Here is a 23932-nt window from a genome sequence, read left to right as displayed (position 1 = left end):
TTGGCCTGAGTGCTTCCTGGGGGAGAAGAACAGGAGTGCTTCTAGAACCACAGTCCCGACTAGCGTGAGTGATGATTATACACTCAAACGTGGCCAGATTTGGCTATAGACTGAGCACTGATTACATAAATACATATTTAAAACCAGAATCTTACAGCAGTGAATCTAATTGTCCGTAGACTCGTATATGTGTGCCTAATTAGCATCACATAAATAAATCAACAGTGGATAATTATACAGTGAATCAGCATTTATTTTAGCAAGCACTGCAGCTAACGGCAAAGTTGTGCCTCCGCTGTTGTGAGTTCCTGTTGTGTTATATAAGAAAGGCTCTGAACACAAGCACCTGCTGCCCCCGAAGAATGGCAAAGCCTTGGAGGAAGGCAGAGGAGAGGCCCTTGCCAGGAGCTGCAGCCAATCATCTGCACCAGAAGCAGCCAAACAGGTTTCCCTCAGCTGTATGACGAGGTTTCCATGCTGCCTTTTGAATTGCAAGGCTTGGGTGGATGGTTTGACACAGTGGCGGCAGCAGCATCGTCTGCTCACTTGCCCGCTGCATCCAGTTGGAGTCCTGGAAAGGAGGATGACCTGTGGGTCAGTCGGTCTGCTGTGTAGTGGTGGCAGGCTTTAAGCTTTCTGGCCAGGTGTCTTCTGTTGTGCACACACACAAATTTGCACAATGGCCCTTCCAAACTGTCCTAGCTGTCCACCTGAATAGAAGAGGACGAGGGAGGCAAAGCTGCATTTATTTCACCTGTACCAGAAACAGGGATGATCCCCAAACCAGCTAGGGAGACAACTTACCGTAGCTTTTAGCATCTCCGTGTGTGGTTGAACGTGGCTGTTGTCAAACCAGCATCTGTTCAGGGCTGCCCCAAGTAGCCCTGTAACTTACTGTAATAACAATAGCTGAGTTCCGTCACCTATTTTTCTGGGGGAAAGGCACCGACTACGGCAATCTGCAAAGAGTCAAAGGAGGAGGATCGCTCTCATCCCCCACTGTCTTCCACGTGTGAAGAACACTCATTGCTATTCCTATGGCACCCTGCCTCTAAGAATGCTTCCACTTCTTTGTCACCCAGCACTGATTTAATAGCCATAAATTCTTCAGGATTTTCTTACCTGAAGGCCCCTGTCGAACATCAATCTCGGGGAATTCCACAATATGGTCCCCAGCCGTGGCCCATTGAGATGGACTGACCTCAGGCTCATCTGCCCGTGACAAAATAAGAGAGCGCAGTGCAGAATGAGCACTTTACGGGCAGATGGATAGCAGGTGACAAAACTTAATGGTGCTTGCTGTTGGGATAAGGATTAACTCCTCATTCCTGATGATGTGCAATGGTGGCTTGCTGCCATCTCACCAAATGACCTCCCTAATGTGCAGGTGCCAGGCTGAAATGCCGCCTCTATTGTCGGGTCAAGCAAGAAGCCTAGGTCTTAAGAAATCCAAGAAAACAATGATGTATTGTTGTTGTTAGAAGCACAAGGGGAGTAACAGAATGATGGAATCTGTGGGAAGGATTTTCCCTCTGTGCGGAAATGGTATGTGGGTTTACCCCCCAGTAATTCTGCCCCCAAGGAGCAGATATGCCAGGGGTCAGCAAACTTTTTCAGCAGGGGGCCGGTCCACTGTCCCTCAGACCATGTGGTGTGCCGGACTATATTTTGGAAAAAAATAATGAACGAATTCCTATGCCCCACAAATAACCCAGAGATGCATTTTAAATAAAAGGACGCATTCTACTCATGTAAAACCACGCTGATTCCCGGACTGTCCGTGGGCCGGATTTAGAAGGCAATTGGGCCGGATCCAGCCCCTGGGCCTTACCTTGCCTACTCATGAGATATGCTGTGCTGAAAATACTCCAGATTCAGGGGGCTGAGGAGAGAGCAATATTGAGCTCCTTACTGAGTAGGAAAGGAATAGGACTTAGTTTCTTGTTGAGCAATGCAGCAACAGACTGTTTTCCGGTACTCCTGTTTGGTGTCCCCCACCCCCCATGGATCCACAGGTTGGTTGCACCAGATGTCACAAAGAGATTGATGCTACCCTGTATGAATCTGCCTGAACTCTGTGATCTGCTCTGGAGGATCAGTTCTCTGGTCCATCAATATGAGAACTTAGACTAACAGGGATTAGGAACAGGGCCTTTTCAGTGGTGACCCCATACTTATGGAATATGATCGCCTATGAAGTACATGTGGCCCCTTCATTGCTGGCATTAAAATAACAACCCTCAAAGCATTTTTATTTCAATATGCTTTTTAGTAATAATTTTAATTCTCATGCCTTGTTGGTGTTTTTTCTGCCAGTTTCAAAGGGGTGCAATTGGAGATTATAAGTGGCTGATTTATATGCTTTGCGACTGGTATTGTAACCATCTTGTGAGGACTTGTCATATAAATCTTTTAATAATAATAATAATAAAATCATTTTGCCAGCATAATGATTTTACTATTGATGGGGGTCATCATGAGAGGTTTAACTATATGTATGGTTGCTTTTTCTGCAGGTTCCCAGTATTAACGCAGCAGATTTCTGCATCCCCCTCAGAGTTCTGTATTAAATATACATTCCCTCTGAATAAGAACAAGTGGGGCTTTCTCCTTCTGCTTTCTGTTTCAAATATGCTATGCTGTAATACTGTAATCGTGCTTCTAATGATGTTCCCTGGGCAATGGACATGGAATGTTTCTTTGTTGATGCTCTTGGATTTCTTAGCAACGGGGGGAGGGGGGCACTTTGCAGTAATTCTGGCCCTATCTAGGGGTTGTAGCCTTATGAGGCTTTGCCCTCGGGTGGGAAAAATATTGCGCCTGGGAAAGGGAAGTGGGAGTCAACAGACACTCAAGGAATAGTTTCGGAGAAAAGGCTTTTATTTCTACCATCCATGAACTGGTAGAAGGAGCAAGTGTGATAAGTCACAAAAAGCATGCACGAAATTCACAGTCATGTGCACAAGCATATATACCCCTTTCCAGTTCCCTCCTCCTTTCTCCTCCCTCAGGAATCCTCTGAGCATAAACAGAAAGCTGTCTTGGGACTCTTGGGACTCTTGGCACCCTTCCCAGGAAAGGGGTTTCAGAGTGTTCAGATATGTTTCAATCTCTTGTTCTGGCATGGTTACCGGACAGAAAGTAAGTTGCAATGTGGTTCTTTAGCAAGGCCAGAAGGCATCAGAAAGGCCTGAGAAACAATGGACTGTGGACTTCCGGTCGGCGCCAGCGTTTGATGGCGGTCCTAGCCTCAAGCTCCGAGGCAGGACTGCTCCGTAAGTTCGGGTCTTACCCGCTACGGCAAGCGGGGGACCCCTAAAATCACAGGCGCTGAAGCCTGTGAGCAAGGAGATTCGGTGGGCACCTTTGCGCCCCCCCGGCATCGTGAAAGAGCCTTTTTAAAGGCTCCGGAGCGGCATCGGGGTGAGCGCGGTGCTGAGGATCGCTACCCAGCTTACGGAGTGAAGCCGCGTCGCCATTAACGGAGAGCGCCGATTCCTTTCTGAAATCAACGATTGGCAACAACAATACCCGTGAGTAAGACTGCAAAAGTAAGACGGGACTTAAAAAATTTAGAAGATTTGGCTGAAAACGGGAAGGCAAAATTAAGGAAGTCAGCCTCCCGGAACTGCATGATTAATGGAGCAATGAAAAGACTAAGCTGTGTTTAAATGGACTTTCCTTTTAACTCTTATTAAACCAGACATCGAAAGGATCTCCCCCCTGTTGTGCAGGAGAAGGGGGGGAGGAAACAGAATTAATTTAACCTGCAAAAGAAAGGGATAAGGAATAAAAAACCTCTGCTGCTGATACTTCTGGCCAGGCTGCCGGAGCAGCGATCGCCTGAAAAAAGGAACTGTCAAGTGAGCTGTCAAAGGACAGCGGCTACAAAATAAGACTTATTTTGAAACATACTCGGGACTTTGGTGGATTACAATTTTAACAGTAAAGTGCTACAAACTAAAGACTTTTAATGGGACTTTTGCCTTTGGACTTTCTGTTTCTTTGTTCTGGGTGCCTTTGGACGGTTACAATTTCCTCCTCTAGAGGGCTTTAGTTACATTACGGAGTATCCAGTGGGATTTTCCACTTGCAACTTTCCTGTGTGAATGACCTTGAGTTATGAGCAACCCGCCAGAAGAGATTTCAACAAGAAGTAAAACAAAGCAGGCTCAAAAACAAGCTCAAAAAAGAGGCTCCTTATCAGGAGCAGCAGCTGCACAAGAAAAAATAACAGCAGCATCAATGGAGTCAATGACACAGGCCCTGCTTAAAATAAATCAGTCACTAGAAGTACTTACCAAGCAATCTGCAGAACTCACTAAACAGTCTACAGAGAACTCAAAGAAATTGACGGAGTTGACAACAAGACTAGACCTGAATACAACAACAATTTCATCTAATACAGATTCTATAAACCGTTTGGTTCAAGAATCTACGGAAACAAGGAGAATAGCTGAGAGTGCTAGGTCCACTGCTGAAGAAACCAAAGGAAAGTTTGCGCCTATTGTAAAAAAAGTACATGAACATGATTCAGCATTAGCCCTACTAGAACTGGAAAGGAAAAGTAAGAATCTGAAATTAAGACTGGTTCCAGAAGAGGAAGAGGACAAGCTCGGGGAATTCCTTACAGACAAATTTCAAGACTTCTGGAATGATGAGCTAGATGGAGAGGAAGATGAATTTATGATAACCTCAGCCTTTCGGATTGGCAGGAAGCAAGGGAAGAAGCCAAGAGATTGTTTAATTACCTTAGGATCAAAGGAACAAAGAGACAAAATATTGAACCTACATTTCCAGAAGGCCTTGGTCATTAAAAATTCTCAGATTCAAATCTTCAAGGATATTCCTAAATACTTTTTGGAGGTTAGATCTCAATTTAAAGAACTAGTTGATCTACTTAAGAAGAATAATATCCCATTCAGGTGGGAATTTCCACAAGGGCTGTCCTTTAGCTACAAAGGGAAGAAAATTAAAATAAAAACAAACCAGGATAAAGAGTTCTTTTTGGAAAGAAATCAAGAGGATCTTCAGAAAGGAACTGTCAGCGAGGAGGAAGTACCGGACATCTCAAATCTATCATTTGGACTGAACCGAGCACCGACCGAGGAGGAACAACAACTTGGTGCAGTCGGTGGAAGGTCTACCCAGTAACCAAAATGTCTCTGCAACTCTTCAGTTGGAACTGCAATGGTTTGAACCACCCTCGAAAAAGGGGCCAAGTATTTCATTTATTAAAGAAGGAACATCTAGACGTAATCTGTTTACAAGAAACTCACATTGCCAGGATACATAGAAAACTTTTAACAAACAAGAGATTAGGACAAGAATTTATATCATCAGATAGAGTCAAGAAAAGAGGAGTTGTGATTTATGTCAAGGAAAAATTTGAACCAAAATTGATCTTTAAGGATGACCAAGGAAGATACCTGGCAGTGGAAATCCAAATTTATGGAGAAAAAATATTGATTGTTGGAGTTTATGCACCAAATGAGGGGAAGGCTGAATTCTTCAAGAAGTTGCATGAGACTTTAATGGACTTTTTGGACTTTAAAATTATAATGATGGGTGACATGAATGGAGTCGTCTCTACAAACATGGATAAGGCCCAAAGACAAACAATATCTAATGACGGAAGACTACCAAAGACTTTTTTTGACCTGACTGACACTATGGATCTGATCGATATTTGGAGAACTAGGAACCCTCTGGAAAGGGAGGGGACTTTCTTCTCTGAAGCAAAAATGACATGGACTAGAATTGATCAAATATGGATTTCTAGTAATCTGGCATCAAAGGTTAAAAAAACAGAAATCTGCCCAAAGACCTGCTCTGACCACAATGCTGTCAAGATGGAAATGAAACTGACAACAGCTGGAACCTTTAGATGGAGAATGAATGACACTCTCTTTGGAGATGGGGAAATTTGCAAAAAGGCCCAAGAAACACTTAAAGACTACTTCGAGATCAATTTGAGATCAGACACAGAAAAAAGAATCATTTGGGACGCAAGTAAAGCCGTGATGCGTGGCTTCCTAATACAACAGAATTCAATAAAGAGGAAAAAGCAGAATGAGAAGAAAGAGAAAATTTGGAATCTAATAAAAGAAGGGGAGAAGAAATTGAGATCTAAGCCTAAATCCCAGGAGATATTAAGAGAAATAAAATTCTATCAAACACAATATATGGAATTGACGAACCAGGAAATAGAATGGAAAATTAAACAAATGAGACAAAAGACTTTTGAATCTGCAGATAAATGTGGGAAGCTACTGTCTTGGCAACTGAAAAAGAGACAAAAATTGAATACAGTGACATCACTCGAAGTAGATGGGAAGTCTATTAATAAACCAAATGAGATAAGTAATTGTTTTCAAAGTTTCTTTAAGAAATTATACAAACAAGGGCCAAAAAATGAACAGGAGATAGAAGAATTTATTGGAAAATACGGACTATCAAAAATCTCTGAAAACAACAGAAGGAGTTTAAACGAGAAAATTACAGATCAAGAAATAGAGAGTGCCATCCAGGATATGAAGCTGGGAAAATCACCAGGACCAGATGGATTAACTGCGAGATATTATAAAGTATTGAAGGATTGGTTAATACAACCATTGAAAGAAGTCTGCAATCAAATTTTGGAGGGGAAAAAGGCTCCCGAATCGTGGAAGGAAGCATTCATCTCACTTATACCAAAGACAGAAACTGAGAAACATCAAGTCAAGAATTACCGCCCTATATCACTTTTGAACGTGGATTATAAAATTTTTGCAGACATTCTAGCAAAAAGATTCAAAAAAGTGCTGTTAGAGGAGATTCACAGGGACCAAACAGGCTTTCTACCAGGCAGGCATTTGTCAGACAATGTGAGGAATATTATAGATATTCTAGAACTTTTGGAAACTGACATAAATAGAAAAGCTGTTTTGATTTTTGTGGATGCAGAGAAAGCCTTTGACAATATTTGTTGGAGCTTTATGAAGAGGAATCTCCAAGGAATGGGGGTAGGCAAGAACTTTGAAAATGGTATAAGTGCAATTTATTCTGAGCAAAAGGCCAAACTTATTGTAAATGGTATGGTTATGGATGAAATTCCAATAGAGAAAGGGACACGACAGGGATGCCCAATTTCCCCTCTATTGTTTATATCGGTACTGGAGGTTTTCCTTAACATGATTAGAAGAGACCAGCTGGTTAAAGGTATACAGGTCGGAACTAAACATTATAAGCTAAGAGCATTTGCAGATGACCTAGTTTTGACACTACAACAGCCAGAAACTAGTACAAAAAGAGTTTTGGAACTTATTGAAATATTTGGTCAGGTAGCAGGTTTTAAATTGAATAAACACAAGACAAAGGTGTTGGAAAAAAATCTCACGGTGGGGGAAAAAGATAGTTTTCAAAGAGAAACTGGTTTGGAAATTACTAAAAAGGTAAAATATCTGGGGGTGAACTTAACATCTAAGAATGTGAATTTATTTAAAGATAATTATGAGAAATGCTGGGCTGAAGTGAAGAAAGATTTCGATATATGGTCAAGACTGAGACTTTCCTTGTTAGGCCGAATTGCTGTAATTAAGATGAATGTATTGCCGAGATTGTTGTTTTTGTTCCAGACATTGCAAATTTTAGATAAGATGGACTGTTTCAAGAAGTGGCAGAAAGATATATCTAAATTTGTCTGGCAGGGCAAAAAACCCAGAATTAAATTTAAGATTTTGACTGATGCAAAGGATAGAGGGGGCTTTGCCCTGCCGGACTTAAAACTTTATTATGAAGCAGCAGCTTTTTGCTGGCTGAAACCATGGCTACTTCTTGAGAATACAGACATTCTGGACTTGGAAGGTTATGATAATAGTTTTGGTTGGCATGCATATTTATGGTATGACAAGGTAAAGGTACATAGAAATTTTAAAAATCATATTATTAGGAAAGCATTGTATAATGTATGGAATCGATATAAAGATTTGTTTGAAAGTAAAACCCCCAGGTGGCTGTCACCAATGGAAGCTAAGGCGGTAAAAAGATTGAACATGGATACAGACTGGCCAAAATATTGTGAAATTATAGAATATGATGGTGAAAAGTTGAAACTACAGAGTTTTGAGAAATTGAAACCTAAAGTCCGAGACTGGTTACATTATTACCAGATTAATGAAACTTTTAAGCAGGACAGAAAACTAGGATTTCAGAAGGAGAGGTCAAAGTTAGAAACAGAATTGCTAGAACCCAATACTAAGAATTTGTCTAGAATGTATAATCTGCTGCTAAAATGGAACACACAAGATGAAACGGTTAAATCAGCCATGATTAAGTGGGCACAAGATATTGGTCATGATATTATGTTTGCTGACTGGGAGCAGTTATGGACCACAGGTATTAAATTTACGGCATGTAGTGCCCTGAAAGAGAACATAATGAAAATGATCTATAGGTGGTACATGACCCCAGTCAAGCTTGCAAAGATATATCATTTGCCCAATAACAATTGCTGGAAGTGTAATGAATGTGAAGGAACTTTTTATCACCTTTGGTGGACCTGCCCAAAGATTAAGGCCTACTGGGAAATGATCTATAATGAAATTAAGAAAATCCTTAAGTGGACATTTGTAAAGAAACCGGAGGCTTTTCTCTTGGGCATGGTCGGCCAATTGGTACCAAAGAAAGATAGGACCTTTTTTATGTACGCAACAACAGCAGCAAGAATCCTTTTGGCGAAGTATTGGAAGACTAAAGAACTACCTACTCTGGAAGAATGGCAGACCAAGGTGACTGAATTTATGGGACTGGCAGAGATGACCGGCAGAATCCGTGACCAGAAGAAAGAGACAGTGGAGGAGGACTGGAAAAAATTTAAAATCTATCTTAAAAATTGTTGTAAAATTTCGGAATGTTAAGATGTCAGGGGATTGGACACTAAGAATTACAGCTATAAATCGAAATTTATAAAGCAGAAACTCTTTTTAAAGAGAATTAAATATAAAAATGGGATGAAGAATTGCTAAAAATTTTGAAATTTGGATGCAGTGAAGGGGAGGTTTGGGGAAGTCGCATTATGTTTGTTTTGTTTTTTCTTTATGTTGTAAAATCAATAAAAATTATTATAAAAAAAAAAAAGAGAAACAATGGACTGTGTTCCCTACCTTTGTTGCAATCTTTTTAGTTACAGCAAGCGGAATGTTTCTGATGCTTAGCTAATGCCTTTTAGCTGCTGAGAAAAATGATTTTGAAAAGCTCTGAGAAGCTTTGGTGGGGGGTGACTTCGGGCCTGGGTGAGGTCACCTGTCCTCACCTTCCTTCAGGGTAGATTCCAGAAAGTAGTGCAGATCCTCCCCTTGGCCTTCTGCTTGTGGAGTGCCAAAGGATTCAATCGGTTCTTGACACTGCTGGGGGAAGTCATCCAGACTTTGTGCTGGTGACAGCCAACTTTCTCTCCCTCCCTCTGCCACCCATTTCCTACCAAGGCAGTGGATGTTCTGAACTGGGGCTTGGAGACATTCATTCTGATTTGCTTGCACAAAACTTGCACAGTGGTTAGAATATGCCCCGTCTTTATTGAGCATTTGTTTGTATTCATTCATGGGTTGATTATAAAACAAGGATCATTCGTCCTGATAGGCTTTGTTTACACCTGTTCCTCTTCATCATTTGTTCCTCCCCCACTTTTCGGTGAACTTCCCAGTCATTTTCCAAACTGCAAAAAGGTTATTAAAAAAACACACACGAAGCGGATTTGTTGCACTAGGGCTACAGAGTGCTTTAATCTGCTTCAATTGCACAAACCTAATGTTCTAGTAAGCAACCGAATCCCTCCTGCAAAATAGTGACAATCAGGAGGCACCCAATGATGATAAGAGTGATCAAAACAATGCTTAATGAAGATATAGGGAGGTCCTGTTGCTTGAAGGTATCTCTGATCTAGAGATAGGTATATAACTGGTGGTAGACCGGGAGGCTTAGGCTTTTTCTTGGAGAGGAATGGCCCAGCCAAGTGATGCCTCACTTGTACTACTGTAAAGAGCTGCACATGACTGCTTTCAAAAAGTGCTTATAAACCACAGCTGCTTCAGAATGCTGCTCTTAGGATTTTGAGTGGAGCAGCCCACAAAGGGCTTGTAATGCCATATTTGCAGCAACTTCACTGACTTACAGTTAGTTTCTGATCCCAACTGAAAGGTCACTTTCATATTTACAGCCTTAAATCTACTGGGTCCAGGATATATTTTTAGGGCCACCTGATATTGTATAAGCTTACTTTGAAGTCCTCCTCTGTATGCTCCTGATCATTTGAAGTTGTGTGTGTGTGTGTGTGTGTGTGTGTGTGCAGAATAGGACACACACATGCACATGCATGCAGTGCTTTTTTTCTAAAAAAATGTTTACGGGTACTCTCATTCCACCTGAGAGTCAGGAAACACTGTGACAGGAAAGGAGGCCGCCATTGGGGGTAGCAATGGAACTGACAATTCACCGTGCTACAAAAGAAATGATTACGGTAATTTATTTTTAAAAAAGTTTCTTCTCCCGTTAGATTCACAAAATGTTTAGGTGTATGCGTACCCCTGCGCACCCCTCCCCCAGAAAAAAGCACTTTAGATAGAGAGTGAGAGAGAGAGTGTGTGTGTGTGTGTGTGTGTATTTTTATTGAAAGTTTTCAGCATACAATAAAAAATAAACTAATTTAAATGAAAAAGAAAGAAAGAAAGCAAGCAGAGAAAACAGGAGGAAAAAGAAAGAGAAATAAAATACAGAACTCTCTTAACCGTTATCTTACAAATAAAAGGGGGTGGTCCCTCCCAGCTCTCAGCTGGAAACTTCCATTTCTTCTTCCAGCCTCCCACCCTGGGAGTTCTTCCCTTCCCTGCCTCCATCCGTCCTCCATCACCTTCCTGTGAGTATCCTCATCAACTAGACCTTCTCAGTGATGATTCCAAAGTTATAGAACTCCCTTCCTAGGCCACGTTGGGGTATTCTGAATGCATTTTTATGACAACTGTATGCTGTCCCTGCCCCTTGTTTCTGCTATTTGATGTTTCTTTTGGGTTTTATTGCATTTCCTCTTCTGCACTGTGTTACCCTCACTCTGAATGGGTGTCCAGGGAGCGGGGAGATGGAGAAAGCACCAACGGATGCTGGGAAGGAAAGCACAGGTGTTGGCTATGCTGGTGTTTTCCTGCCTATTGTGTTATGATAATTGGATGGTCTTAGTTGGGAAGCCGACATATTGCTACCCCACCTGATGGTAGATTCTGCCCCTGCACGCTTCAGCACCTTGGGGTGGTGGGAAATCACGCCAAAAAGGATGGATGCTTTTTAGATCAGGTGAAAGGGTTCACACACAGTCACAAACACTTGTGGTTTCTGCTCAGATGTACATGAAATTCTTTGTCCTTGAGATGACTGCTGTATTGCAACACTCTTCATGCTTCAGGGGTCATTAATAGCACCATGGCAGCACTTGCTGACAAAACAGAGCATTAACCTGATTAGCTCATATTTGAGCACATCCTTTGCAAACAGCCTGGTCTTCCTTAGGATGAGACAAATGTCTCCAGTTTTGTGGAATGAGACTATATATGGGTTTTTACACAAGCACACCTGGGGGGAAGGCTGGGAGACTTCATGTCAGGGACATGAACTGGAAAAGAACCTGCTTCACAATGTGGTTTGGAGGGATTTCCAAGCATGGGGGCTTGCATCCAAATATGCAGGGACCAAGGATACAGACAATGGGTTGTGGGTGTGGGTGTGAGATCATGTGGGTCTTTGATAGTTTAATTTGTTCCCAGGTTATTTCTCAGCTAGAAATCAATGTAGTCATCCAGTGGCTTGGGATAGTTGAGAGTTAGAAAAACGACTTCTGGAGTCATCATTACTGTGGGATCAAGGAGTCGTGGCAAAACGACACTAAGTACATTTGTAACTTGACAAGGTTTGAAATGCTTAGGAGGGGCACAGTTGCACTGGGCTTCAAGTTTCACAAATAGCTGCTGAAGTGAAATGGGCATAGGAGATTCCATGGCAACAAATGGGACCCATTGCCCTAGTCCAAAGGTGAGGAAACGCCATCCTTTGGGCAAATCTTGCTCTGTCAGGGGTTCCAACCTGGAAGGCCATTTTTTGAAACCACTCCCACCTGTCAATCAGCTAACAATCTGTTGAGCAGAGGAGTAAATCCTGCTCATTTGGGTAGGGTTCAATGCAAAACTGTTCCCAATCAGGGGACTTGGGCACTTCAGAGCACCAAGTCACTTGTTGGCCACCAACTTGGATGGCTTCCAAAGAGGACAAATTCATGGAGGATAAAGCTATCAGTGTCTGCTAGCCATGGGGTGACTGTCTTGCCTCCCCTGTTGGCGGCAGTGTGCTTCTGCATGTCAGTTGTTGGGAATGGCAAGTGGAGAGAGTGCTGCTGTGCTCAGGCCCTTTCTTCAGGCTTCCCACAGGTTGTTCATTGTGAGAAGATGATGCTGAAGTAATTGGGCCTTTGGCCTGATCCAGCAGGACTCTTCTGCTCAAGCAAAAGCTTATTGGCAAAACAGAACGATCCTTCTCCTGACTCTAAGAACTACTGTCACGTTGCCACTTTCTAACAGCAAAGACAATGCCAATTTCTTAAACTCATCTCTGGAGCAAAGAGGCACTTGCAGGAGCAGCCCAATGCTGCGGCAGTTCATTTACTCCTCTGCTTCTTGCAGTGGGATGAAAATGGAGACCTGCTGAAACTTTATTGATGGTAGGTGGCAGAAATTCTGCAGGAAATTCTGCGGCAGTTCATTTACTCCTCTGCTTCTTGCAGTGGGATGAAAATGGAGACCTGCTGAAACTTTATTGATGGTAGGTGGCAGAAATTCTGCAGGAGAAGCCAGGAGGTGACAGCTGTACTGCATGTGGCACTGCCATGTTGCCCTACAAGATGCCATTTTGTGATTTCCAGCTGCAGCCTTGGAATGGCTCCTCCTAGTGGTGGTGAGGGTGAGTGGGGTGTATTTGCAGTCCACGCACCATCCAATTCCCCTGTTGCCGACACTCTGCCTGCATTGCTATCTCTTGCAGAGGGAACCTCCCCCCCGCTGTCTGTGCCTCAACAATAGTGTCAGCAGGCTCAAAGTAAATAGTTATTTTATAATCTTATGTTTCTATCAGTCAACTAATGGGCTCTCTCAAACACCAGGGCTGCAGGAGTTCTGTGCCATTAAGCTGTATAATGCCATATTTCTCAGCTGACAGTCCTGTGCTCTCATCAGCATTGCTTACAGTGGCAGAATCATAATCAAAGCAGGTGGAAAGAAAAAAGGAACAGCAGACTCCTTTACCGAGCAGCGTGATGTGAAGGGCAGCCTGGGTGCCTTGGGGAAGGAGCTTGGGGGCAACTGCTGGACCAGCAGCTTAAATCCCTGTAGTATTTCAGAGGGAGAATTCAGGCAACGCAGCATATTTGGCTCCCAGATGCTCAATCCCCACAGCATCTCTCTGCTGCCTGCTTGACCTTCCTTGCAATGCAAGATGTCAGCCTCAGATGCTTTGCCTTTAGGAGTCACTGCATGCCAGGGTGGACCTGCCCCAAAAGCTGGATTGAATGCAGACAGACAGACTTCATGGAAAGGGAGTTTACAAAACAACTTCTTCTTCTTCTTCTTCTTCTTCTTCTTCTTCTTCTTCTTCTTCTTCTTCTTCTTCTTCTTCTTCTTCTTCCACTCGTAGCCGAGTAAGATTGTCTTCCATAAACACGGTTTTAACAATGTGGAGGCCAATTTTGGATCTACACATCCTTCCACAGAGGGGACATTGGTTTCCTGGCAGGAGTTGATAACAGTGTGGATTTGCCAAGCGTGCCTTCCTCTTAGCACGTTTCTTCCTTGCGTCCTGAGTTCAAGTGTCTTCAAAGCCCATGACACCTTTGGTAAAGGCAGTTCTCCAATTGGAGCGCTCACAGGCAAGTGTTTCCCAGTTGTCAGTGTTTATACTACATTTTTTTAGATTTGCCTTGAGACAGTCTTTAAACCTCTTTTGTTGACCACCAGCATTATGCTTTCCATTTTTAAGTTCGGAATAGAGTAGTTGCTTTGGAAGACGATAATCAGGCATCCGGACAACATGACTAGTCCAATGAAGTTGATGTTGAAGAATCATTGCTTCAACACTGGTGATCTTTGCTTCTTCCAGTACACTAGTACAGTGGTGCCTCGCAAGACGAAATTAATCCGTTCCGTGAGGCTCTTCGTATAGCGTTTTTTTTGTCTTGCGAAGCAAGCCCATTGACAGCTTAGCGGATTAGCGCTATTAGCGGTTTAGCGGCTTTTAGTGGATCAGCTGATAAGCGGCTTCCCCATTCCAGCTTTAGGGAAGCAATAAGGGGAGCTTTTTGCTGAAGCACGGGAGTGGAGTGAGAGTGGTACTGGAAAAAGCTATGAGAGGGTAAACCAGAGCATTGTAGAGTTGAGACAGAGATTCTTTATATCAATGACTGTAGCTTCTATGCAACAGCAGCAGCAGCAGCAGCAGCAGCAGCAGCAGCAGCAGCAGCAGCAGCAGCATTCTCCTTCAAGGGTATGGCTAACTAGGGGAAAAATATCAGTTTGTAATTTATGATTATCATATGCAATTTGTGCAATCAGGAGCTGATACTGCAAGGAAAGAGATGAACTGCAAAAGAGGGTCAAGCAAATCAGAGCCCTGAGTGGCCAATAGCAGCAGGCTTATTTTGGGTGATGGTACTTCAAAGGCATCAGTGTGAGCCAATCAAGATAACATGCAGGAAGAAGTGGTGGTGAATGAGTCATATGCTGCTTCCTTGGTCTCTTGATGGGTCCCAAAAGTGGTGCATGCTGCAATTTCTGGCTACCACCACTGCGTAAAAGGCATCTAATTTGACACACTCCTGGGGACATCTTCACAGCTGCCTTGCAGACGTGCTTGTAGACCAGTGGCTCCAGCTACATAGTTGGTGCAATTGTGAGGCTCAGGTCTTTGGCAGTGCTGTTGCAGGCTTGGCCTTCTTCCAAGCTGTGCCAATCCCTTCAGCTGTACCATAATTAAATGCAATGGCAAGAATGGGAGCCCCAAACAATACAGAGAAGGGACGCCATTTGCAGCCACACAAAACCATTAAGCATGAAACAAGCAGAAAGCTTTGTGTTTTTGCTTAGTGGTGCAAAGTGTTGGGGTGCATCTTCAAAAGCAGGATCCCATCACCCCCAAAGCAGAAGAAGAGATGGCTGCCTGGAAAGGGAAAGGCCAGTCATGCTATACACATCCCCTCTTTGCTGTGCTCGTGGCTTTCCAGCTCATCCGTCATACAGCAACGACAGTCAGCGTGTGACTAATTTACCCGTAGCTGACTTTAATAAATCATCAGGAAAGCACCGGCTCGGGCACAAATGAAAAATTACTTAATTTTAATTAAGACTGCACAATTAATTTGCAGGACTCCTGCCAGGAGCTGGGGGGTCACTCCGTTCCTGAGCCAGTGCAGTTGGCTTGTGTTGCAGATGGTAATAGAAATCCAGGCTGTTTGGCTGAAATCTGTGTGGGATGAGATGAGGGCCGTAAGCCTGCAGGGCTAGCAGGCACCTGCCTGTTTGGAAACAAGCAAAGCCTTCAGACAGCATTAAGAGGAATGCAAGGCAGGAATAGATACAGTGGTACCTCAGGTTACAGATGCTTCAAATTAGAGACGCTTCAGGTTACGGACTCCTCTAACCCAGAAATAGTAGCTCAGGTTAAGAACTTTACCTCAGGATGAGAACAGAAATCGCATGGCGGCAGCAGGAGGCCCCATTAGCTAAAGTGGTACCTCAGGTTAAGAACAGACCTTCAGAACAAATTAAGTTCTTAACCAGAGGTACCACTGTATGTAGGTTGGATACATGGGGTTGGATCCCATGGGCTGCTTTGGATTTGAGCATTTCTAGAAGGGTTTCCTGGTTCTTTTTTGTAAGCAGCAGAGCTCCCCATGCACCCATCCCATATGCCACAGCACAAATTCCTTCTGAAAGTCACCTCGGCCTCAAAAGCAATTTGGCACCTATACCAGGAGAGGTTCCCATTCAAGAGACACAACAGGCAATGCCCCTTTGCATATGGGTCAGGCCAATGGCCCATCTGGCCCAGCACCCTGTTCTCACAGTGGCCCCCCATATGCCTGTGGAAAACCCTCAAGCAGAACCTAAGCACAAAAGCACTCTCCCCGCCATGGTTTCCAGAAGCACTGGAGAGATGCAGGATTCTGATCATAGCTAATATTGACACTGAGGGTATTCCTGCACACAGACCAAACATAGGAATAGCCCTGCTGGGTCTGATTAAAGGCCCGTCTAGTCCAGCTCCAAATTTTCCACCGTGGCCAAATAGTTGCCTATGGGGAGCTCACAAGCAGGGCATCCGGACAATGGCTCTCTCCCACTGTTGTTCCCCAAAGACTGGCATTCAGATCCATACCTCCTTTGGTGCAGGGAGCAGCCATGATGACTAGCAATCATTCACAACCTTGTCCTCCATGAATTTGTGTACTCCCCTTCCTCTATTATTATTTTTTTTAAAAAAACTGAATAGCACTATAAACATATTTTTACATATAAATAAATAAGCTCCGTATTGTATACACAAGGGCTATGCAATGGCGGTGACATGTGGGGCAGGGGACAGGTGACAATGAGTGTTCACCAAAGAGTCACTACCTTGTCTCTTGTGTTACCGGCACACCAATTTGCTCCCGCTGTGAGCTCTGACAATGTGATTACTCTCCTGGGTTCCAAGACTATCTTAAGGCACAGTTGAAAACAGATCAGACATCAAGGTTGCAATTGTAATGGCGACTGTCATATAAAATGATTAGATGAAGTACAGATAGAACTGTTGGGAGATGCAAGCTGATGATCAGAAGTGCAGTTCTGTTCTGAGCCGGTGTGTTTTGGCTACCAGATGCCATGGGTCAGCACCGGGGGGTGGGGGTGGGGGGGTGGGGGGGATGCTGCCATTGCCTGTGCTTCTTTGTGGCTCTTAACTGGCCTTGATTGATAGGGCAGGATGCAGAGGCAGATGGACGAGTGTATGAAGCAGTCTGGCCATTCCTGTGTTTTTAACCTGAACCTTCTAATATATAACCAATTCTACTGGAATCAATAAGGCCATCAAAGAGTAAATGGATTGAGGATTGTGGAGCGTTTCATCTTATGTAGAAGAGGAAAATAATGCAGGAAAGGAAAGGGAAGCTCTTTCCAAACATATGGTTGCTTTTTTTTTTTTTTTCCTTTCGTGTTACCAGCAGTTTGATGGATGCTGCTACACTGTGAAATAGCCTGTAATTACTCAGTGGGACAGTGTGGATTCATCAAGCAGTGATCAATATTCACAGCATCCAATCAGGTGAAAGTCTTCAGTCCTGGTCTTCGGGCATAAAGAAGCTCTAAGCTGATGGATAGATGCTGTTTACGTGACAAGCCACATTACAGGATTCTCACAGTAATGCAGTACACACACACACACACACACACACACACACACACACACACACACACATGCCCCTTCAGCTATTTATTGTATACATGGGGGGGGGGGTTGGAGAGCAAAATGTGGGAGAGGGAGGAAAGGGGGTGGAAAAGATTGGGGGGAAGTGCCCACCCACCATCGGCTGTGACCTCATACACCACCAGCAAGTGACTTCCAACAGATTACTCTGAGGGAATGGGGCTCTTGACAGGAAAAAGAAAGGTTCTGCACCCCTGTTCTATTGGATCATTCACACAGGGCATTAAAGGGAAGCAACACTATCCCTCCCTTCCATGACAATGTCATTTTGTGTACCTTTTTTGTTGTTGTTTTTAAAAAATCAGTGCTGAGTGTTAGTCAAGTGTTGGGCCACCATCTAGCTCCTGAGTGGAGCTGATCCCAACACAATTAGGAGTTCCCTCTAAGGCTCATCTGTAGCCGTGGCGTCATTCTGCATCAGCGGCAAGGATTGTACCACACTTCTCCAGTGCAACAGAATGAATGCAGAATGAATGCACATCTCTTCTGATTATTTAGGGGGGAAGGAGACTATCAATTTTACTCCAGGGTTCCCAACAGTCAAACCAGCAAGCATCCATTTCCTTTCCTTTTACATCTTTTAATCTTATTTTGTTGATCATTTTAATATACAGAAAAAAGACAGAAAGGGTGAAATTGTGAAAAACAAATAAGCTGATGTCCAGCTTAAAAAAAACAGATTGCAGATTTCCATATCATAACCAAGCAGAGTCAATTAAAATCATAAAGGTCCAAATAATATAAACAGATCTGCAGTCTTGAACCTTCTTACTCCAGTACCTTATAAGAGCACCCAATTTTTCTACCAATTTTTTTTATCTCATTATCTGCCTTCTCACCAGACTCCTACCATAACATCCCTTTTCAGGGGAGCAAAAAGAGAGCTGTGAACTATTTGCCCAAGGGAGAGAATACACCTGGAGTATGCTTTCCATGGGCATGTGACAAAGATTTGACCTTAAGTACGCTTGTTTGGAAGTAAACTATGTTGATGCCAGTGGAACTTATTTTTGAGTAAACATGGTTGAGATCAATATTCAAGCCCATCATTTTCAGAAGAGGTAATTGTATTTGCAGTGGTTCACTGAGAGGCAATCTCTTTCTGCAAATTTAGCTCCAACTCCCTGGTGAAATCCTTGCAAGTAGTCATCGGGGTTTGCTTTTGCCTCTTCCAGCTACGTGTGGCACTTGGAGATGATAGTTGCTGTGAGTGCGCATCATGTTTCCATGCCACTGAGCTGTGATCAGAAAACCCTTTGCTAGCTTTTTTGGCTGGTCAGAAGGGGATGAAGAGGAGGTGGCAGTCAATGGGAATTAATCTGGATTATTATTTTTAAAAGAGGAAGTACCATCTCACTGCAAGCAAGGTGACAAGATGAAGTCAAGGAATGCCTGTGTTTGGTAGATACCTGACCCCCTCCCTTCTCCTTTTCTGACCCCAGGAGTACATTTGCTTAGCAACCTGCCTTCTACTCTCTTTCAAAATTCTACTGAGGGAAGGTTTTACTTCTTCAATTTTGTTCCATTAGAAGTAATGAAAAGGATCTGTCAGCATGAACATCTGGAATTTTTATTGGGGGAAACTAACTTTCAGCCGAGGAGCTGACTCCTGCTGCAAGACAACAAGCCCCTGGATACATCAGCAACAGGCAGGAGGTCTTTTAATGCTTGCCTTGCCCTCAAGCGGCTCTTGCAGCTTTCAAGTGTTCCACCAGGAGGACCACTGTCTCTGGTGAAATCTGACTAAATGGGTGCATTGATTTAATGCTAAGCAGATGCTGTCAAGTAATTAAGACTCTCCACTTGGAGGAGTTGCATTGGGAAAGGATGAGAAGAGCCCCCCCCCCCCAAAGATGACTAGGCTTCTTTTATCATTGTTTAAGTTGGGATGGGTGGATGGGTGGATAATAAACAAATGAATGAAATAATGAATGAAATAATGAATGAATGAATGGAGGTATTTTGCTGTGGTGTGCCTGGAAAATGGAAGTCGCTAAGCAGGCACATGAGAAATGGGGAGAGAGAAAGAGAATAGAGACAGATAGCAAAGAGAGATCTCTGATGTGGACTGCTCTGGCCTTAGCGGCCTTTTCAGATGATGAAAGAAATGGCTTTTTTTTTGTTTGTTCAATGTGGAAGGGTCATGAGTCTTGCATACGGAAGGTCCCACATTCAATCCCTTGCATATCCAGGTAGGGCTGGGAGAAGACTTGCTGTCTGAATCCCTGGAGAGCTGCTGCCAGTCAGCATAGATGATACTGAGCTAGACAGACCAATGGCAGCTTCCTATGTTCCTATGCCCGCCTTCCCCAATCTGGTGCCATGCTGGTTAGTACTGATAGAAGCTGTAGTCCAAAGTATCTGGTGCCACGCTGGCTTAAGCGTCATGAGGGCAGTCTTTGTAATCTGACCCACAGGAGGTTGGTGCCCTCAGTTTGCATAACATTTGTCTTGTCTGAACAACAAAGGTGACACACAGGGAGGAAAAAAGCCAAATATTATAGGTCTTAAACCCCAGAAGAATGTGTTTATTATTCCTGCTCCAACATTAAGTAATAGGATTGCATCTGCTCAAATGAAACATGCTGGAGTCTAAGCTTTATTCTAATCCAGATGTATCAGTGGAAAGGAAAAGGAACTCTGCATATGCTCCAAAATATCTTTTACTTAACGTGTACTAAGGCTGAGCATGGGTCTTGCAAACGGGTTCCAGGGGCTGGTTCTGAAGGAACACATTTTAAGCCATTTCTATATTATTTTATTGTAAGCAAATTGGCCATGTGATCCTATGCATATTTGCTTGGGAGTAGATTCCCCTATGTTATTGGGCTTATTTGTGTGCTTAGGATTGCAGTCTGAGACCTTGTAGAGGCAAGCCTTAATTCTAGCATTATATTTGCATGGCACAAAGTAATGCCTTCTTTACAGAAATGGTACCAGCCCAAGATCCATGCATTGCCATTGTGTTGCTTATAATAAGACTTGTATTAAAACTAAAGAGGGTTTGGTTGATGGATATCCTGCCTCTGAAGTAATCAATTAAATTTAAACAAATTTTCATGTCACCAGAACCTTTTGGGCTATTGAAAGGACTATTAAGATAACTTAACAATTTAATAAAGAAAAGCTGCAACACGTTGTGAGAAGGAAAGGCCCCACTTATTATATTATAATTCCTTTTTCATTTTCTATTGCAGTAACACAATATCATTACCAAACCAAAGTAGCCTCAGTATATAAACTCGGGTGCCCTAAAACTCCAAGCCTTGCCCATTAAGATTTGCCTCTGCCAATTAATCAGCTAAAGCTTTAGCTGATTAATGTACTATAAGAAGCTCGCAGCCTTCATTAAAACTTGCAGTGCCTTTCCGACAAAGCCATTGCTTCTCAGCAGGACTTTCCATGCATGTACCCCATGCGTATCTCTTCACTTGTGACAAATCTACCTATTTTACCATATTTTCACATGGCGAACATAGAAATGCACGTCCGTGGGAGTTCCCATATTGCCTATGCAAGTTGTGCATCGCAAACTGGCTATGTGGAAATGGTTAGGATAATTTCTGGATGCTGGGCCAGCAGGCTGCGTGGGGGTGGTGGGGGTGGTTTTGACCAGCGGGGGGGGGGCGGAGGCGAGAGAGAATCTCGCTGTTCTGCACTAGCTCCCAAGCCTGTCAGAGGCACCAGCTGGAGTTTCACCCAGGTGTCAGGCACAGGCAGGTGGAATATGATTCTCATTTCACAGAATCATTAATCTTCTTTTGGCAGCCTTGCCGAGGAGATGGGCTCATGTGAGATGTGGCCTCCTCACCCCCATTCTTTTGGCAGAGGGAGTGCCTCTCCCCAAGACATCTTGCTCCCCCCATATGACATAAACAAAAATGCCAGTACAAGAGAGAAAAGGGGCTTCTGCTCTGTCTAGAGGCCCTGGGCACAAGGTTTAGTCACTGGGAAGGTTTGATCTGCCTGGGCTGTGGGGAGGAAGAGCTGCCAGGAAGAAAGAAAAGGCCTGCAGAAGATCCCATTGAGCCATGGCACCATCTGGTCCAGACTTCAGGGCAGGAATCTGGAGCCTCACTTGGCAGATGAACAAGGGGCCTCTGCAAATGCACCTACTAGGCAGGGAGAGGCTGCCCCAGATGATGCAACATGCTGGGCATGGGTGGGAATGAGGCAGTTACTGACACCAGATCTGTTGCTGCTGTCGCCACAAACTGAGGGGTGACAACATGATTGTGATTAATGAAAAAATGCGTCTGTAGCAAATGTTTAACAAAAAATGTGATTTTAGCAAAGAAACTACAAGAGAGCTTCAGGAGTGAAAATGAATGTAACTACAGAGCAAAAGAAAAATCTTTCAACACCCTTGTTTCATATGGAAGAGCACTTGAAGCCCATGGTTCCTTTGCCTCTATCTCCCAGATTTTCATTAAACAACCCTTTGAGCAGTGCTTTTTTCTGGGGGTATTCAAGGGTATGCACCTTTTTTTCTAGAAGAAAAGTGCTGGTTAAAAAGCACTGATATTCACCAGAGCAGAGATGAGGCATCTATGGCCCTGTAGACATCATTGGATGCCTATCACGATGGATGCTGCAACGGAACAGCACCTGGAGTCTTGCATAGGTTCCCCATTCCTAGACCGGAGCAACTTGTAGGTCAGTTTCTCTTCCTTTAAAATGGAAGCCAAGCTGTTCAAAAAAGTGAAAGGCAAACTGTTGGAAAGTTGTCTTCATTGTGTGGTCCCTTGTAAGAGTCACCTTGGAGTCAGAAGCTGTAAATCACTTGACTTTGTTTTGATGTGAGGTTGATTCTCAGCAGCTGATGGATCTGGCTCAGAGCCAGCATGGCAGAGCCAATGGAAGAAACCTTGGGTAAAGGTAAAGGACCCTTGAATGGTTGAGGCCAAGTCAAAGGTGACTATGGGGTGCAGCACACAACTTGCTTCAGACCGAGGGAGCCAGTTTTTGTTCGCAGACAGCTTTCCAGATCATGTGGCCAGCATGACTAAATCGCTTCTGGTGCAATGGGACACCATGATGAGTGCCAGAGCGCACGGAAATGTCATTTCCCTTCCCGCCACAGTGGTACCTATTTATCTACTCGCACTTCTATGCTTCCGAACTGCTAGGTTGGGAGGAGCTGGGACAGAGCAATGGGAGCTCACCCCTTCATGTGGACTCAAACTGCCAACCTTCTGATCAGCAAGCCCAAGAGGCCCAGTGGTTTTGACCACAGTGCCACCCACTTCCTTTGCTGCCTCTGCAACCTCAGCTCGCTTGATGCTGGTCCATTATACCCCATTTGCTAATAATAATAATAATAATAATAATAATAATAATAATAATAATAATAAATTTTATTTATACCCCACCCTCCCCAGCCAAGACCGGGCTCAGGGCGGCTAACACCCAATATAAAAACAATTGATTGAAATACAGCTTAAAAAAAAAAAAGACAAAGTACAACATTAAAACATTAAAATGCAGCCTCATTTCAGTAGAAACTCAAATAAAAAACTTTTGGAGGATGAAAACATCAAGTCTTCACCAAGGCTAACTATCCAGACTGGTCCTACATGGGCCAGAAAAAAGCCAGGGAAGTCCCCAAATAGGAGTTCCATCACAGAAGGAGAAAAGAAAAAAGAAAGAGGGGGAGGGAATCAAATTGATTCCAAACCAAAGGCCAGGTGGAACAACTCTGTCTTACAGGCCCTGCGGAAAGAAATCAGATCCTGCAGGGCCCTGGTCTCATGAGACAGAGCGTTCCACCAGACCGGAGCCAGAGTTGAAAAGGCCCTGGCTCTGGTTGAGGCTAGTCTGACTTCCTTAGGGCCTGGGACCTCTAGGGTGTTGTTATTTATGGACCTTAAGTTCCTCCATGGGGCATACTGGGAGAGGCGCTCCCGTAGCTGAAGCTGATGTGACTGATCCCTGACCAAAGTGGGGTGGTGAATCTTAGTCCACTTTTTTCCATGCCAGTATCAGGTCTGATAGGGAGGCATGATTGAAGTCATAGCTCTCCCCACCCCGTCCCGCTCCCAGAAGCTTCCTCCAGCAGCAAATCACAGACAGGATTATGCAGAAAGAATGTCCTTCAAGGTTAGTTTGCTTCTCATTTCTGCTCCCTGAGATGAGAAACCTGCTGAAAGTTTGAGAAATCTGAAATAAGTTTCCAGGGCATTACAGTCCCTTATTACTGCTGTTTGTTTCTGAGACCAGAGGGATTATCTGAATCAGTGAACTGAGAAATTCTATCATTCTTGCAAAAATGGGTTGAAACAGAGGTGGCTTGAGGCACGAGGGAGCAATTAGAGTGACCTTGAAGGCCCAAGAAGAGCAGCTCTTCAGCAGGACGGACACCTCAATTAGGATTGCTGCGGGTGGCCAGAGGAAGGGGTGGGAA

The 23932-nt window shown here is 43.8% G+C and overlaps 2 long non-coding RNA genes across 2 annotated transcripts; one reads left to right on the top strand and one right to left on the bottom strand.

Annotated features, from left to right (window-relative positions):
* Window positions 1–232: 232 nt before the first annotated feature.
* Window positions 233–1996, bottom strand: LOC309344361. Its single transcript, XR_014157694.1, has 2 exons — window positions 1913–1996; window positions 233–710 (listed from the first exon to the last, which is right to left on the bottom strand). It is a non-coding gene; the product is annotated as an uncharacterized lncRNA (long non-coding RNA).
* Window positions 1997–10830: 8834 nt separating this feature from the next.
* Window positions 10831–19294, top strand: LOC309344360. The gene is made up of 2 exons (XR_014157693.1): window positions 10831–10891; window positions 19059–19294. It is a non-coding gene; the product is annotated as an uncharacterized lncRNA (long non-coding RNA).
* The last annotated feature ends 4638 nt before the right edge of the window (window positions 19295–23932 follow it).

This window comes from Podarcis erhardii (genome assembly GCF_964252035.2).
Source record: "Podarcis erhardii genome assembly, chromosome: 6".
Classification (NCBI taxonomy): Eukaryota; Metazoa; Chordata; class Lepidosauria; order Squamata; family Lacertidae; genus Podarcis; species Podarcis erhardii.
The sequence above is the reverse complement of the archived record's forward strand: the minus strand, read 5'-3'. Positions and strand labels throughout refer to the sequence as shown.